This window comes from Pan troglodytes, chromosome 8, assembly GCF_028858775.2.
Source record: "Pan troglodytes isolate AG18354 chromosome 8, NHGRI_mPanTro3-v2.0_pri, whole genome shotgun sequence".
In the NCBI taxonomy this organism is placed as follows: domain Eukaryota; kingdom Metazoa; phylum Chordata; class Mammalia; order Primates; family Hominidae; genus Pan; species Pan troglodytes.
The window spans coordinates 128,862,927-128,879,908 of NC_072406.2; the positions used below are offsets into that span (position 1 = coordinate 128,862,927).

Below are 16,982 nucleotides of genomic sequence, written 5' to 3' on the forward strand. Positions count from 1 at the left end.
GGAAGCCACATCTCAAGGAGGACAATGCAAACTGAGACAAAGGTTCAGAGAAGAGAAACTGGCATGATCACGTGACCAGGAGAGTTTTCACAAGGGCTGCAACTCACCAGACACTATGAGAGCCAAGGGTTTCATGTTATGGAGAAAAACAACTTTCCTCTTCTCCAGCCCACAGCCCAGTGCCTGGCTTGCAGTAGGTACTCAGTAAATGTTTGTGGATGGAATGAATAAATGGTCCAGTAAATAAATAATGGAGGCTGGGCATGGTGGCTCATGCCTGTAATCGCAGCATTTGGGGAGGCCGAGACGGGTGGATCACTTGAGGTCAGGAGTTTGAGAGCAGCCTGGCCAACATGGTGAAACCCCGTCTCTACTAAAAATACAAAAATTAGCTGGGCATGGTGGTGCGCGCCTGTAATCTCAGCTACTTGGGAGGCTGAGGCAGGAGAATTGCTTGAACCTGGGAAGTGGAGGTTGTAGTAAGCCAAGTTTGCACACTGCACTCCAGCCTGGGCAACGAGAGCAAAACTCCATCTCAAAAAAATAAAAAATAAATAAATAATAAAAATAAATAAATAATGAAGTGGAAACATGGGCTCAGAGATACTAAACCTCTTGTTCAAAGTCACACAATCAGTGACAGAGCTACGGTCAAACTCAGCCCCCTGACTCCCAGCCCAGCTTAACCCTTGACTCTTGTTGGCCTCTTCTGCAAAATACAAAGTGGAAGATAGCTTGTGCTAGCTGTGATTACTTGGTGATGACTCACTGGGGCATGTCTGCACAGTTGTGTTCTTCCTGGTAGCAAGCCCATGGTCACAGTATTTGCCTGGAGGAGAGGTGCAGGCAGCATACAGCTGAGGAGAAGGAGACCAATGACCTAGAATAAGGGTGTTATCTGAGCCAGAGGGCTGAGAGCTTCAACTGCAGTGTCCAAGAGCAATGCTTGCACAAGTCTCCAAAAACCCCAGAGTTAGGAATGCACACTAAGTCACCATCCTCATTGCTACTCTTCTCAGGGAAACCAGCACTTTTCTCAGTGACTTCTGCAAGAGTGAGCCCAAATATTGTCTATCTTTGGGTCACTGGATGTGTTAGTCCATTTTCACACTGCTGACAAAGACATGCCTGAGACTGGGAAGAAAAAGAGGTTTGATGGACTCACAGTTCCACATGGCTGGGGAGGCTTCACAATCATGGCAGACAGTAAGAAGAAGCAAGTCACATCTTACATGGATGGTGGCGGGCAAAGAGAGAGAACTTGTGCAAGGGAACTCCTCTTTATAAAACCATCAGATTTCATGAGACATATTCACTACACAACAACAGCATGGGAAAGACCTGCCCTCCTGATTCAATTACCTCCCACTGGGTCCCTCCCATGACATGTGGGAATTGTGGGAGCTATAATTCAAGATGAGATTTGGGCGGGGACACAGCCAAACCATATCACTGGGTTCCTGGTGGCAGCCCTGTGGGAGCTGGGACCAGTCACTTGTCCCTGGGCCTCAGTCTCCTCATCTGCAGAGCAGACCCAGCTCCTCTCCCTTCCTCACCCCCTGCTGTCTGCTTTCCTACCTTGTGTCATCCCACTGATTCACCTTGAAGGGCAGCTCCTGAGAAGGACCCTCCCCACCCAACCTATGGTTCCATATCATATTATGCCACCCCATTTCTCCACGGCACTTTTATAAGAGCCAAGGGTTTCACGTTATAGAGAAAAATGACTTTCCCCTTCTCCAGCCCATAGCCCAGTGCCGAATGACTTTAAATGGCTTTAAAGTCATTTTGCAAATCTGTTTATGGTGAGCCTTCCTCACTTGCTGGGCTCTTCCTACCAGCAGTGGTGAGAATGAACATTTATCAAGCACCTGCTATGTGCTGGGCATTGCTCTGGGAACCTCACATCCATTGCCCCATTTATCTTCATGACCGTGTAGATGAGAGAACTATATTGTTAATGTCCCCCATTTTACAGGTAAGGAAACTGAGGCCTGGAGATCAGGTACACAGCTGTTGTGACCTAAGAAGAAAGTGGCAGAGGAAGAATTTGCCCCACGGCATTCTGAGCTCAAGAACACGTATGTCTGTCATGCCTTCATCTGTGTGCGGCAATGTCCCCAGCTCCTAGCGCAGCACCTGGCACATGGCAGGGCCTCAAGAAATGTGTTGAATGAATGAACAAATTATCAAATTAGAAGACAGAATTACAGTTCACAAAGCACCCTCACATCTCTCCTCTCGCTTGAATCATGTAGCGGCACTGAGAGGGAAACATCACTATTCCCGAGTTTTTTAAGATGAGAAAACCAAAGGTCCAGTGAGACCCGGAGCAACCTTGCCAGGAGGTGGATTCTCCATGGGCTGCTTTAGGCTATTTTGTTTCTTTCAAATCTTGTGCTTTATTTAAAAGTTGTGGGCTCTATGTCTAGCAAAGGATGCAGGTCTCTGTTCTGCAGGACAGGGTTTGTTAAAGTTGTCAAGAATAAGGCCTGCTTTAAGAGATACAAAGTGAAATTTAGAAGACAAGAGGGTAAAATGGATTACTGTGCTTGGAAATGCTTGGCGATACAGGATAAAAATAAGTACAACATGCCCAAATACAGGATGATCGCTCACATAACTAACACAGAGAGTGTTTGTCACATTGCTTATGCCTGTATGGAAGGGGATAGGATAATTTGTGTACCTTATGCTCATGAGCTACCAAAACATGGTGTGAAGGTTGGCCTGACAAATTATGCTGCGGCACATTGTCCTGGCCTGCTGCTGGCCTGCAGGCTTCTCAGTAGGTCTGGCATGGGCAAGATCTATGAAGGCCAAGTGGAGGTGACTGGTGATGAATACAATGTAGAAAGCACTTATGGTCAGCCTGGTGCCTTCACCTGCTATTTGGATGCAGGCCTTGCCAAAACTACCTCTGGCAATAAAGTCTTGGGGGGCCTTGAAGGGAGCGCAGATGGAGGCTTGTCTACCCCTCATGGTACCCAATGATTCCCTGGTTATGATTTTGAAAACAAGGAATTTAATGCAGAAGTGCATCGAAAGCACATCATCAGTCAGAATGTCGTGGATTATACGCATTTCCTAACAGAAGAAGATGAAGATGCTTACAAAAAACAATCCTCTCAATACATAAAAAACAGCATAACTCCAGCCATGGAGGAGGTGTAGAAGAGAGTAACGCTGCTATGCAACAGAATACAGTCTATGGGAAGAAACCCAAGAAAGAAGTTTAAATAAAGAGAGGGGCCAGGCTCCGTGGCTCATACCTGTAATCCCAGCACTCTGGGAGGCCAAGTGGGAGGATTGCTTGAGCCCAGGAGTTTGAGACCAGGCTGGGCAACATAGGGAGACCTCGTCTCTACAGAAACTAAAAATTAGCTAAGCGTGGTGGTGTGTGCCTGTCATCCCAGCTACCTGAGAGGCTGAGGTGGGAGGATCGCTTTAGCCTCGGAGGTCGAGGTTGCAGTGAGCTGAGATTGTACCACTGCACTCCAACATGAGTGACAGAGCAAGATGAAGAAAGAGGAAGGAAGAAGGACGAGGAGGAAGAGGAAGAACATGAAGAAGAAGAAGAAGAAGGAGAAGAAAAATGAGAGGAAGAGGAAGAGGAATAGGAAGAAGAAGGAGGAGGGGGAGGGAAAGGAGGAGAAGGAGATGAAAAGGAAGAGAGAAGGGAGAAGAAAGAAGAACTAGTAGTGGGTGACAGTGGAAAAACTGTCCCAAAATGTCCCTTGCTCAGAAGAAAGATCAGGTAGCTTAAAGGAAGGTGTGCTTCCTCAGAGTTCAGGATCAGGCTGCTGAGAGCTAAACCAAGCAACAATTTTCCATGAGGATTTTTCAAATAAAGACAATGAACTTATGGATCAACCAGCAAAAAATAAATAAATAAGTAAAAATTAAAGTTGCATGTACATTTTGCATGTACATAATGCAATGCACATTTTGCATTATTGTGGAATGCATATACGTTGTGCATTCCACAATATATCTGTTTTCTCAACAAAACTAACATCTTAGATTTCCATTACTTGTTTCTAAAATGTTTTATTGTGAAAAATTTCAAGGATCCAGAAAAGCAGAGAGAATGCTATAAGGACCCCTCAGGTACCCATCACCCAAATTAATTTGTAAAAATCAACTCTAAGTAAAATTGCTTTCCCAGGAAAAACAATAACAGTTGCTATCATTTACACTTCATGTGTAAATATGCTGACACGGTTTGGATGTTTGTCCCCTCCAAATCTCATGTTGAAATGTGACTCCCAATGTTGGAGGTGGGACCTGGTGGGAGGTGTTTGGGTCATGGGGACAGGTCCCTCATAAATGGCTTAGCACCATCCCCTTGGTGATGAGTGAGTTCTCAGTTCACTGACTCCTCCTCTGCTCTCTCTTGCTCTTGATCCTACCACGTGTTGTGCCTGCTTCCCATTTGCCTTCACCATAATTGTAAGCTTCTTGAGCCTCACCAGAAGCCAAGCAGATGCCAATGCCTTGCTTTCTGTTCAGCCTGCAGCACCGTGAGCCATTTACACTTCTTTTCTTTATGAATCACCTAGTCTCAGCTATTTCTTTATAGCAACACAAAAATGGACCGACACGTATGCTCACTTAGTTTTCACAGTTCTCCCTCTAAGAAGTCCACACTTATGTTGGCCTCTATTTCAGATGGGGACATTGGGGGTGGTGAGGTCAAGTCACCTGCTGGAAGTCTTGGGGCTAGAAGGCGCAGAGCCAGGAGTCACCCAGAGCCGGTCTGCTTAACCACCAAGTAGCCCTGCCAAGAGCCTGGAGGTCAAGTAAGTGCTTTAAAACAATTCAAGGAAATGGGGCTATGCCCTCTTTCTTTGAAGTCTAAAGTTTGCATTAAAGTCACATGGTTTCTGAATTATCCCATGGCAAGTCAGCCAAGACACCTGGTCTTTCCTTCATCCTCCCCTCATTTATTCTCATTCAGCCTCTCCCTCACTTATTCATCCTATCCGTCAATCATTCTCTCCTTCCATCAGACATGTGCTGTCACATAAAATCTAACCAGACACAGGCCCAGCCCTCAAGTAGCACCCAGACCTTGTGAAAAAGAGAGAAACAAACACAACCAAAATTCAAGGCAGACTTCAACCAGTACCCTCATGTATGAAATTTACAAGAAAATTTCACCTATCTTCTGCTTCAGGGAGCAAAAGAGCAGGGGGCAGGGAGTGCAGTAGTTAAGGATGTGGGTTAGGGAGTTAGATTATACTTGCTCCATCCCCGCCTAGCTGTGTGGCCTTGAGTGACTCATCTACCCTCTCTGATTCACTTGTAAAAGAAGATTGACATGAACCCTTTTATACTAGGGCCATTGGAACATTTCCTTAGATAATGCTTAACCCAGTTTCTGCAACAAAGGAATCTCTCCATCAATGTTAGCCATCATAACTGGCCATTACCTATAGCCCACTCTCAGTAACGACTTCTGACCTGCCTGAGTGAGGCAGGAGCTTTGTAAGAGAATGTATGCATTTGCAAGCCAGCTAGGATATTTTCCTTAACAGAATTTTCTCAGAAAGTCTGTAAATCAAGAAAATAAATGACACAAAAAATAAAAGTCCTCAGCCTTCCCTACTCAGCTGGCCAAGGGATGTTGGCCACGTGTGGGAAGTACAATCTGGTGGTCAGCGGAGCAGGGACAAAGATGCCCTGTTGTTTCACGGCCTGGCGCTGGCATGCTGGTATGCTGGCACAAATTCCATGATCCTGCAGGGCAAACCCATGGCAGTGGGGCCAGGATGGCCAGGGCAAGGCCTGCGGGCTCAGACAGGCCTGTGTCCCATTCAGCCTCTCTCCAGGACATCCCTCTTCCTGGGTAAGGACCAAGAGGACCCCGAAAAGACATCTGGCACACTGAGCACTTCACTAGCTGCAGTTATCACTATGATCAGTGGTGAGATAACACCCAGCCTGGGCTCAGGATCCCTGGCTCCAAGACCAGGTTCTGTCTTTTGCTGTGTGGCTTTGCACAGGTCACCTAACCTCTCTGATGCCCAGTCTCCCCATCTGTAGAATGAGGACAAAAATCATACTTATTCTTCCTGCCTCATCCTGCCTGTCATAGACCTGGAGTGGAATGCCAACTTTGCCGCTTCTTAGTTTGTGATCTTAGTTACTGTAAGCCTTATTTCCCTCATCTGTGAATGGGAATAATTATGGCACCCACCTCCCAGAGCACAGATTCCATGATCCTGTAGGGCAAACCCCTGCAAAGAGTCTGAAAGTAAAGTAAGTGTTCTAAAAGAATTCAAGGAAATGGGTCTACGTCCTCTTTCTTTTGTGAAGAGTAAGTGAGGTGGTGCGTGTGGAGTGCTTGGTCTGGAGTCTGGCACGTGGTACCCACTCCAGGATAGAGAAAGGAGCTCCTCGGTAGAGAAGGGCTACATCACTACAAGTCTAATGATATGAACACTCACTTCACTCCAGTGCTTGCTCATTTTCTGCTGGGCACTAAGCCAAGCACTCAGCTACCTCATTTCACCTTCCCAAGAGAGCCAGCCTCATGCCAGGGCAGGAGCAGCCCTCGTAGGCAACACAGTAGAGACACGGGCTGGGCCTTCCTCTCCCCACCCTGGCAGGGGTCAGCTACGAGCAATTTAGTCACCACTGGCTACACAGCCAGGTAATGCCCTCAAACTGCTCCACCGAAGTCCTTCCCAGGCTGGCAATGTGGTGGGAGGGAGGAGAAGGAAGTGGGCTCTTCCCTAACCAGCCTGTACCTGGACAGTCTTCACTCATAACGGGGAAAACACACTGTCTTGACCCATCCCCCCTCAGCTCACTGCGAGGATGGAAAGTGCTAAGATCTGGATAAAGGTAAAAGGGCCAAATAAAAGAAAATTATGTATTTCATCCCCCAAAAGGTTTGTTATTTTCTACATTTCCTATTTTGTCCAGTATCCTGATAAAGTTCTAAGTTTAGAGCAAAAGAAGAATTAAAGAAAAAAATCAAAATATTAAACTTTTTAAAAGTTAAGTTTCTGGTTTTTAGAAACTAAGAAAATTGGGGATAAGAAGAAAAATAGACACTGAGCAAATAGGTTGCATCAATGTGATCTAACAGGCGTGTAACGTGCATGTGAGCCTAAGTGTGTGCATGTAAATGCATCTGTATCTCTCAGAGTCCAAGAACTAAATACTCAAAAGTCACAAAGAAATATGCTCAAGAAGAAACATACAGATAAATAAAAATATGAACAGAATGACCGATCTTGTCAGTAATTTATTTCTGTGTGTATATGGTTAAACACTTATTAAACACAGGTAAGTTATAAAACAATAAAACAATAACATCTAATAATGAGATCACAGTAGAGTCTATACTTTCATACATACATGGATGGAGTCATCGTAAACTAAGGAGTTGCATACTTTGGGAAATCCTATGGTAACATTTAGAAAACACTGACCAGTTAGTCTTTCTCTTAGAAATTATGTCAAAAGAAAACAACTATATTTATCCATGTATTTTTTTTTTTTGAAACGGAATCTCACTCTGTCGCCCAGGCTGGAGTGCAGTGGCACGATCTTAGCTCCCTGCAGCCTTTGCCTCCCATGTTCAAGTGATTCTCACACCTCAGCCTCTAGAGAAGCTGGGATTACAGGCGCCTGCCACCATGCCCAGCTAATTTTTGTATATTTAGTAGAGATGAGGTTTCACCATGTTGGCCAGCTGGTCTCAAACTCCTAACCTCAAGTGATTCACTCATCTTGGCCTCCCAAAGTGCTGGGATTACAGGTGTGAGCCACTGCTCTTGGCCTATCCATGTATTTTTAAATGTTAATTCATGCGAGGAGTACAACTGAATAAAATTACAAACATAAATATGAAGGTGGTGGCTGGGCACAGTAGCTCACATCTGTAATCCCAGCACTTTGGGAGGCTGAGATGAGCAGATCGCTTGAAGCCAGGAGTTCAAGACCAGCCTGGCCAACATGGTGGAACTCCGTCTCTACTAAAAATACAAAAACTAGCCAGGCATGGTGCTGCACGCCTGTAGTCCCAGATACTCAGGAGGCTGAAGCACGAGAATCATTTAAACCCAGCAGGCGGAGGTTGCAGTGAGCCAAGATCATTCCACTGCACTCCAGCCTGGGTGAAAGACTGAGACTCTGTCTCAAAAAAAAAAAAAAAAAGGTGGCGTAGTAACATGAGAAAATGTCACTTATTAAGCGGGGGGTTGGGAGGAGGCTAAGTGCAGTGGCTCACGTCTGTAATCCCAACACTTTGGGAGGCCAAGACAGGCGAATGGCCTGAGCCCAGGAATTCAGGACCAGCCTCGGCAACATGGCAAAACCCCATCTCTACCAAAAAAAAAAAAAAAAATACAAAAATACAAAAATAAAGAGCCAAGTGTGGTGGGGCACACCTGTAGTCACATCTACTTGGGAGGCTGAAGTGGGAGGATCACCTGAGCCCGGGGAGGTTGAGGCCGCAGTGAGCTGTGATTGTTGCACTGCAGCCTGGGCAACAGAGCAAGACTCTGTCTCAAAAAAGAAAAGAAAACAAAATTTTACAAGCAGAAAAATCACCCATATATAATGATGATAACCACTAAAACTATGCCTGCATACGAACACCTCCTAGCCTGTAGAAAGATCAAACAGTTGTGCTAAGGTGGAGGGATAATGAGGGAGGCTTTGCCGTTTCCAGGTTTCCCTTAAGGCTTTATAATCTTTTTCTGTCTCCCTCTTTCTCTGAACTCTGTCCGGAGACTGATGCCTCTCACTTCCAGGGAAGGGTGGGGGGCTGTATCCTAACTCTACTGTCACTCTGGCTCTCGCCATTTGATTTGGCTCCTAAATTGTGTTACTCTTTCTCGAAAATGCAGCTCTCAAAACAAACTGGCTGGTGTGCTTGTGAGATCAGAGACAGACAAGCTCCAGCAAATACTTGATTCGAGAAAACACATTATACTGTGTGCTGGGGCCAAGGAATTTCACATTTGGACAGGAAATGTCAGTCCCCACAAAAGGCCTTCTGAGGCCCCAAGAGTGAGCTCAGAATGGCTGCCCTTCCCTGAGCCTGCTCGCCTTGGCACACGGGCACCCTCTGGGCACTGGCCCATGTGGGTGGGGCTCACTCTACCCCCATAACCCAAGGCCTGCAGCCACCTCTCAGCCTGTTCTGAATCTTGTGCTCCTTTGAGAATCTGATAAGTGCTCAGATTTTGCAAACCGTTTTGAAAGGTTTATAGATCTACATAGTGGGAGTTCATTCATTCATTCACTCTTTTGTGCACTAAAACAAGCATGGATTAAGGGTCTGTTATGTATTACAAGGATAAATACAAAGGTGGGAAAACACAGTTGATGGTCTTCAATGGGAGATGGAAAACAAGAGAATACAACTTCCAATGAATTGAGGGTGGGCCAGTCCAGGTGTAAAGTTGCATCAGTATCAAAAGCTAATATTGAGCACTTACTAGATGGCAGGCATCCTTCTAGGCCTTCCACGGCCTATGTAACTCATTGTGGATTATGTTTAATTCACTTAATCTTCCAACAACCCTAGAGACAGGTAATAGTATTATATTCACGTTAAAGGCTAGGAAACGGAGGCACAGGAAAGGTTCAATAACTTGTTTAAGGATGGTCAGCAAAAAAGTTTGAGACCTGGAACTCTGACCACTCTGGTGCTCAGACTGGTAACCAAGCCACCTCTGCCACAGTAGGCTTAGCTGGGGGAAATGGGGGATGACCTGCAAATGGGAGGAGGCCCCTCAGGATTCCTGGAGTTCTCTCTGTGAGTTGGCACATTAGTGTTACGGATTTTGCCTGTGTCCCAGGAGCTGGGTTAACAGCATGAGTCTCCCAGGGAGAAGCAGCTCTCACATGGGCTGACCCCTCCAGGTCCAAGTGACAGGGCTGATGATCAAAATCCAGACACCAGAAACCGTCCACGTAGGGCGATGCTGAGTGTACCCGTGTAGACAACCAGGCCCCTCTCCCAAGGTCACCCGACTTCCCTCCAAATGCCCTTCCCTTCAACAGCAAAGAGTGAGAGGGAGGCACTCCAGAGTTACATTCATCATCCGCACACGGCAGGAGGTTGGACAAATGCAAAATCACCTGGAGACAGAATGTCTTTCAGGCTGAAACCAGGAAGAAAGAGAGGCAGTGGAGGTCAGGGTTAAGAGCACCGGCCTGGGTTTGGTTTCTTGCTCTGTGACTTTGGGCACTGCTTGGTACCTTGGTTTGGTCACCTGTAAAATGGGAATAATAACTGTACCTACTTCATAGGGATGTGATGAAGATTAAACGAGTTCATACATGTGCAGGGACAGTGATAACACCAAAGAGCCAAGGATTGTCAGCTGCTATTGATTAGAGACTGAGCGACCTATTAGCATGGCCACATCCAGATAAATACAAATCCCATCTATCTATTTCTCTACCTATGAAATATGTGCATATAAAATTGTGCATTTAAAAGACTAGAAAGCAATGCACTAACATATCAATAGGAGTAGCCTCTGCATAGTAAGATGACAAGTGACTTATTTTTTTCTTCCCACTTCTCCACCCCCACAACATTTTCAATAAGTAACATGTTTTTCTTTTATAATAAGAACAGGATCAATAAATGATTATTTAAAATCCACTCAACAGAAGTGGGATAGGTGGTTTAGAAGCAGAGGATGAGGTTGGAAAGGATGTCTTAATGCTAGGTACCTAACAGCCTTCAGCGAAGGTACCTTGATACATGGATTTCAGTCTCTTTCAGACCCATGTCCTGCCTTCTGAGAAGCATCGCTAGCTCTGCTCACCCTTGCCCCACACTCATTCCCCTTTCACTCTGCCCATGTCCAGGCCTCCTCAATGCATTGCCCTGTGACTTCTGATTGCCGTTTATGAATCACCTACTATGTGCCAAGCTCTGGGAGGCTAATTCACTAGGTGAACTCCGAGCTGAGGTCCAGAAAGTAAATGAATTGCCCAGGACCACCCGGCCAGGAGGTGGCATGGCTGGAATTCACACCCACATCACTTATCACTTCAAGTCCAGAGCTCATCTTACTGGACAGCTCCATGATACAGGGAAGTCATGGGTTACAGGAATATGAGGCCAGCGGAGATGGTTCCTGTTTTCCAGTTAGAATCCCTGCCTGTGGATCATTTGTGTTTGTGTGCATGTGTATACATGTGTGATTGTGTGTGCATTTTAGAGAGAGGGAAAGAGAGGAAGTGAGATAAAAAGAAATAATATATTTATCAAATGTTTCTCAAAGACTCTAAGAACAGATAGCAACACACAGCGCTTGCTCAAGTTTTTTGAAGAATTAGAGAAACTGAATTTAAAACCAAGGAAATAAAGAGTGTGGACTCAGATGAGTAGAAAATAGAAAAGCCTGATCCTGTGGAATGCTCTGGGGTGAAGGCAGGCCTCGGCTGATTCTAGATCCTGGTTCCTGACAACAGAATCCTGGAAGTTCAAGGTCAGAAGGAACTTTAAAGGTGATGCTGATGCAGAAACCCCTTCTGCTGCACCCCAGACAGCCGGCTTGTTTCAGATTCTCTTTTGATGGGAACTCAGGACCTGAAGAAACAGCACATTCCCTCGTCTCAGAGAGATGTCAGCCAGTTCTTCCTCTCATAGCTGTTTTCTCTTTGGTCTTAATTTCACCCTCTGGAGTAATGCAGAATAAATCTGCCCTTCTATCCAAGAAAGTTTCTGTATCCATTAAGGTATATCCAGCTGCAAATAATCAAAAGTCCTAACTCAATAACAAGTCATTTCAGAGGTAGTTCTGTCTCCATCTCTGTGGCTCTGCCCAGTTTCACTGTTAGCTTGACCTCAGGAGGTCAGCAAAATGGCAGCTGCCCCTCCCTGTGTGCTTTGGAGCCATTCAGTGTCAAGAGGAAGAAGATGTTAATATGTCTTCTTGTGGGTCTTTCTTCTCAGAATCCCCTCAGCCAACCTCTCCTCACTTCTTATTGGACAGAACTAGATCTCATGACCACTCTGAAGTCTAAACCAATGACAGGCAAGGACAATGGAGTTACCTTAATTGGTTTAAGTGGATCTGGGCTTACCTCTGAGCTGGGGACAGGGTCACCTTCCATGAGGACGAACAAATTCAGGGCTCTTCCATCAGGGAATAGGGGGAAATGGATGTTGAGTAAATGACAGTGCCTTTGACAGCATTCAGTACTGGGGTTGCAGAGGGATAGAAGACATCTCCTCAGGTGGAATTCAGTGGTTTCTGCTTGATATGGTTTGGCTGTGTCCCCACCCAAATCTCATCTTAAATCGTAGCTCCCACAATTCCCACATGTTGTGGGAGGGACCTGGTGGGAGGTAATTGAATCATGGGGCTGGGTCTTTCCCATGTTATTCTCGTGATAATGAATAAGTCTCATGAGATCTGATGGTTTAATAAAGAGGAGTTTCCCTGAACAAGTTCTGTTCTCTTGTCTGCCACCATGTGAGATGTGCCTTTCACCTTCCACCATGAGGGTGAGGCCTCCCCAGCCACATGGAACTATGAACCCATTAAACCTCCTTCTTTTGTAAATTGCCCAGTCTTGGGTATATTTTTATCAGCAGTATGAAAACAGACTAATACAGTGCTTAGCCAGGATCCACTCATTCTCCTTCTGCCAGAGCAGCACCTATTTTTGCTCTGAAGGATGAGCTCTTCCTTGAGGCCCTCAGCCCAGGAACCTGTCCTCTTCAAGTCATGGTTAATCAGCTTCTTTGGTAATTATATGAGCTGCCCCATATCTTTCTAGTACATTCTTTTTTATAGCTTCAATAGCCAGACCCAGTCTCTATTACTTGCAGCCAAAGAACTCTAACCAGCCCATCAGATTCAAGGGCACCGAGAGCTCCCTGTTTCACTCTCCCAGGCTGGTAGCAGCCTAAGAACAGTGCACAGAGCCCTGGAGTTTAGAACCCAGGATCAAGAATCAGAAACTGGATTCATAGCAATCCTCTGACTAGCTGTGTGACCTTAAATAAGTCACTCCACACCTCTGATCAGTCAGTCCCTGGAATCTCCTTGCTCCCAGCAGGACTGGAAAGAAAACACATGAATGTGCCCTCAAACTCAAGACATCCCACTGAAGTCGGGGGTCCTAGACATAAGCCACAAGTCCCCATGTACTTGCTCAATGAATTATCAAATTCCAAATCACATCACTTCTCAGCACCTCAGTTTTCTTTTTTTTGTAAAATGAGAACACTAATAGCATTACCCAGGGTTTTTGCATAATTACACAGAATGATATTTGTGAAAGTACTTTCTACTCTGTTAATGCCACAAAGTGCAAGGGACGGATATTCCCAATATCTGCTGGAAACATTAGCTTATTTATTCACATAACAAAACAAATGGTATTAAAGTATAAATGTAGGCAGTCATCCCCTCTCCCTGCTTTTTCTTGGTGTTTGGGTTTCTAGGATAACAACGGAGATAAAGGATAAAACACATGCAAATATGCGCTCAACTAGAGAAGCCAGAGGCTAGCTAGATGTACGTGGGGAAAAGAACTATAATTCTCATAGAGGTTAAAAAAAAGAAAAAAGTAAAATAAATAAATTTTTAAAAACATCCTTGATCTAAGCTGGGTATGGTGGCTCATGCCTGTAATTTAGCACTTTGGGAGGCAGAGGTGGGTGAATCACTTCAGCCTGGAAGTTCGAGATGAGCCTGGCCAACATGGTGAAACTCTGTCTCTACTAAAAATACAAAAATTAGGCTGGGAGCGGTGGCTCATGCCTGTAATCCCAGCACTTTGGGAGGCCGAGGCAGGTGGATCACTTGAGGTTAGGAGTTCAAGGCCAGACTGGGCAACATGGTGAAACACCGTCTCTACTAAAAATACAAAAATTAGCTGGGCATGGTGGCGCACACCTGTAGTCCCAGCTACTTGGGAGGCTGAGGTAGAAGAATCACTTGAATCTGGGAGACGGAGGTTGCAGTGAGCCGAGATCACACCACTGCACTCCCACCTGGGCAACAGAGCAAGAGACACCATCTCAAAAAAAAAAAAAAAGAACAAAAATTAGCCAGGCTAACTAGTGAGGAACTCATCTACGTAGTGAAGAACTCATCTAAAAAAAGTAAAAAAATTAAAAAAAAAAACGAAGAAATTAGCCAAGCGTGGTAGTGCACGTCTGGCTGGAGGATAGCTTGAGCCCAGGAGGCAGAGGTTACCTTGAGCAGAGATCGTACCACTGGACTCCAGCCTCGGTGACACAGCCAGACTGTTTCAAAACAAAACAAAATCCTTGATCTAAAAGGTGAAGGTGGAAGGAAAAACAGAACAGACCCTAAGAAGAAAGTTCACAAACCTAGAGAGGAGAGAGATGCTAGAGGTGGCTATCAGGAATATGAGAAAATGAGAGGTAGGGGAGGGAGAAGCAGGCAGTGATAACAAAAAAAAAAAAAAGGATTTTTCAGGTTTTGCTGGATGTTAAGAATGTTCACCTTTACATTTTCTTGAGAGACTACAGGAAAGTTTTAATTTGCTTTCAATTATTTTTGGATGTTGTGCTAGTCTTTGAATGCAACATTGTGCTAAGGCTGGCCTGGATGACAGCCCAGTTTTTTGCAGCTTATATACCAATATTCACTGAGTTCCTTTCACATGCCAGGCACTGTGCTAGGCTCCAAATACAGCGTGGCCCTTGTCCTCACGGACCTTTGGCGTAGCATAAGCCGCCTGGCCTGTCCCCTGCCTCACTCTCCTATCCTGTTGGTCACCAGACCATACAGACTTCCAGAATGGCTCCTCATCAGCCCTGTGGGCACCTCCTCAGATGAAGACCTTGTCACTTCCCACCTGGATGACTGTCAGTTCATCTCCCTGCCTCTGGTCCCAATCCCTCACCCCTAATCCATTTCTACCCTGCTGCAAAGGTGTGTATGTTTTTCTTTTTTTGTAAAATACATACCTGATCATGGCGTGCCTCTATTTTAAATCTTGACTTCCTCTTCATCCCTTACAGGATGAAGTCACAATGGCCATGCTGTGGGTCCAGCATGACCCATGACCCTCCTACTCCACATCCTCTGCATCTCACATGCCTGCATTTCCACACTGCCTGGAAAACCCACTCTGGTCCTCTTTCTCGCCTTAGAAACTCCCCTTACTCTTTCCTTTTTTACTTTTTTGAGACAGAGTTTCGCTCTGTCACCCAGGCTGGAGTGCAGTGGCACAATCTCGGCTCACTACAACCTTCACCTCCTGGGTTCAAGCGATTCTTCTGCCTCAGTCTCCCCGCTAGCTGGGACTACAGGCACATGCCACTAGGTCTGGCTAATTTTTGTATTTTTAATAGAGATGGAGTTTCGCCATGTTGGCCAGGCTGGTCTCGAGCTCAAATGATCCACCTGCCTTAGCCTCCCAGAGTGCTGGGATTACAGGCATGAGCCACCATGCCTGGCCTTCCTCTTACTCTTTCAAAATTCAGTAGGGCATCCCTCCTCTGGGAAGTCTTCCCTGGTAATCATTTGCCCTCATCCTTATCTTGAACAAAACTCTCTTTTCCTCCTCTAAGGCAGTTCTCTCTTTACACTCAGCAATGACTTGGGTATGTCTGTACCTGATACTCAGCTGCCACCATCTTAAGGACAGTAGCTACATCATGGTCACCTCTAGCACAGCTCCAGACACATGGTAAATGCATAAAGAAGTTTTGTTGCTGATGGTGACAGAGCTGACAGGGTATGAAAAGATATACTCTGGTGTTGGTAGGAGGCAGCCCAACTTAGTATTCAACTTGAACTCAGGCATGGTGGAAACTTGCTGCTTCTGAATGGATCTGGCTTTGCTTTTCTATCTCAACGTACATGTGGGCTAGGAGAAGCCAAATGATCTTTTAGCTAATATTTTAAAATAAAATGTTTTCAAATGACACCAGTGAAACACGATCATTTTCAAGCAATAATAACTGACAAGAAATGTAAAGAAAAATCTCTTGTGAAAAACCCCTACCCCCAGATAATACTGCTCACATTCTGATAGTAGCCTCTGCAGACCTCTTTCTTCTGCATACATCGCTTCTGTTTGTATAGTGCGACATGATCCAGTCTCTCCATGCATACAGGGCAGGGCCCCAGCTTCCCAGAATCTGGGTGGAACTGCCCCCAGCAGGGTGGGGCCAGGGGACCCTCTATTTGAGGCCTTGGCCCTGGGCAAAGACATAGCTGGCTCCAGTCCCAACTTGGGGCCATCTCCAGGCGGACACAAAGGGGTCATTTTTCTCTCCCTCATGAACAAGATGTGCTCTGGACTAGGAGGTTTTTTTGGGTTACAAGATTCAACTGAATTGGAAAAGATCATCTGAGGTTTCTAAGAAAGTCGGATTTAAGGACAGCATAGACTGAAGCTTTATTTTTGTACAAAATAATCATAAATTATGAAAGCCACTGGTTGGAAGCTGGGGCACAGCAGGCTTTTGTGGAGAAAGAAAAAGCATGAGTAAAATGTAGACACTGATAGGATCATGGCGTTATTGGGGGGGCGGTCGGCAATGAGCCTCTCTCACTTCCCCGCAACCTTTGGGGGGGTGTTCCAGGAAGTCTATGACTGGAGGCTACAAATGAGTTAATGTCAGGATTTATCCAGTGCCAGGGCTGAGTCTCATGGGACCTCCCCTTCCTCCTCATGGGACCCTCTATTACGGCTCCCAAGGCAGTGGTGAATTTCCTTCTAACTCACTATGGAAAAAGCCTTTCCACTGGCAATACTCTTATGGAAGCCATAGCTGCATGTATTATAGATTTATACTTTGATCCAGCAACCCCATATCCAGGAATCTACCTACAAATACAAACCAACAATGTGAAAGGTTATTATCGTAGGATGAATTGTGATTGCAAAATAGTGGAAACAACATAAATGATCATTCATAGACAAGTTGAAAATACAATATGGTAGATACACTCAATGAAATTCTATGCAGTCATAGAAATAAATGAAGAAAAGCCCTATCA

General features: G+C 45.4%; 1 protein-coding gene and 1 pseudogene across 7 annotated transcripts in view; one reads left to right on the forward strand and one right to left on the reverse strand.

The window, feature by feature from the left end:
• The window catches only part of HSPA12A (heat shock protein family A (Hsp70) member 12A), a 179,552-nt gene that overhangs the window by 76,190 nt on the left and 86,380 nt on the right, over positions 1 to 16,982 (reverse strand). The gene's annotated exons all lie outside the window — the stretch shown is intronic.
• Positions 2,524 to 3,239, forward strand: LOC129136151 (large ribosomal subunit protein uL18-like; annotated as a pseudogene).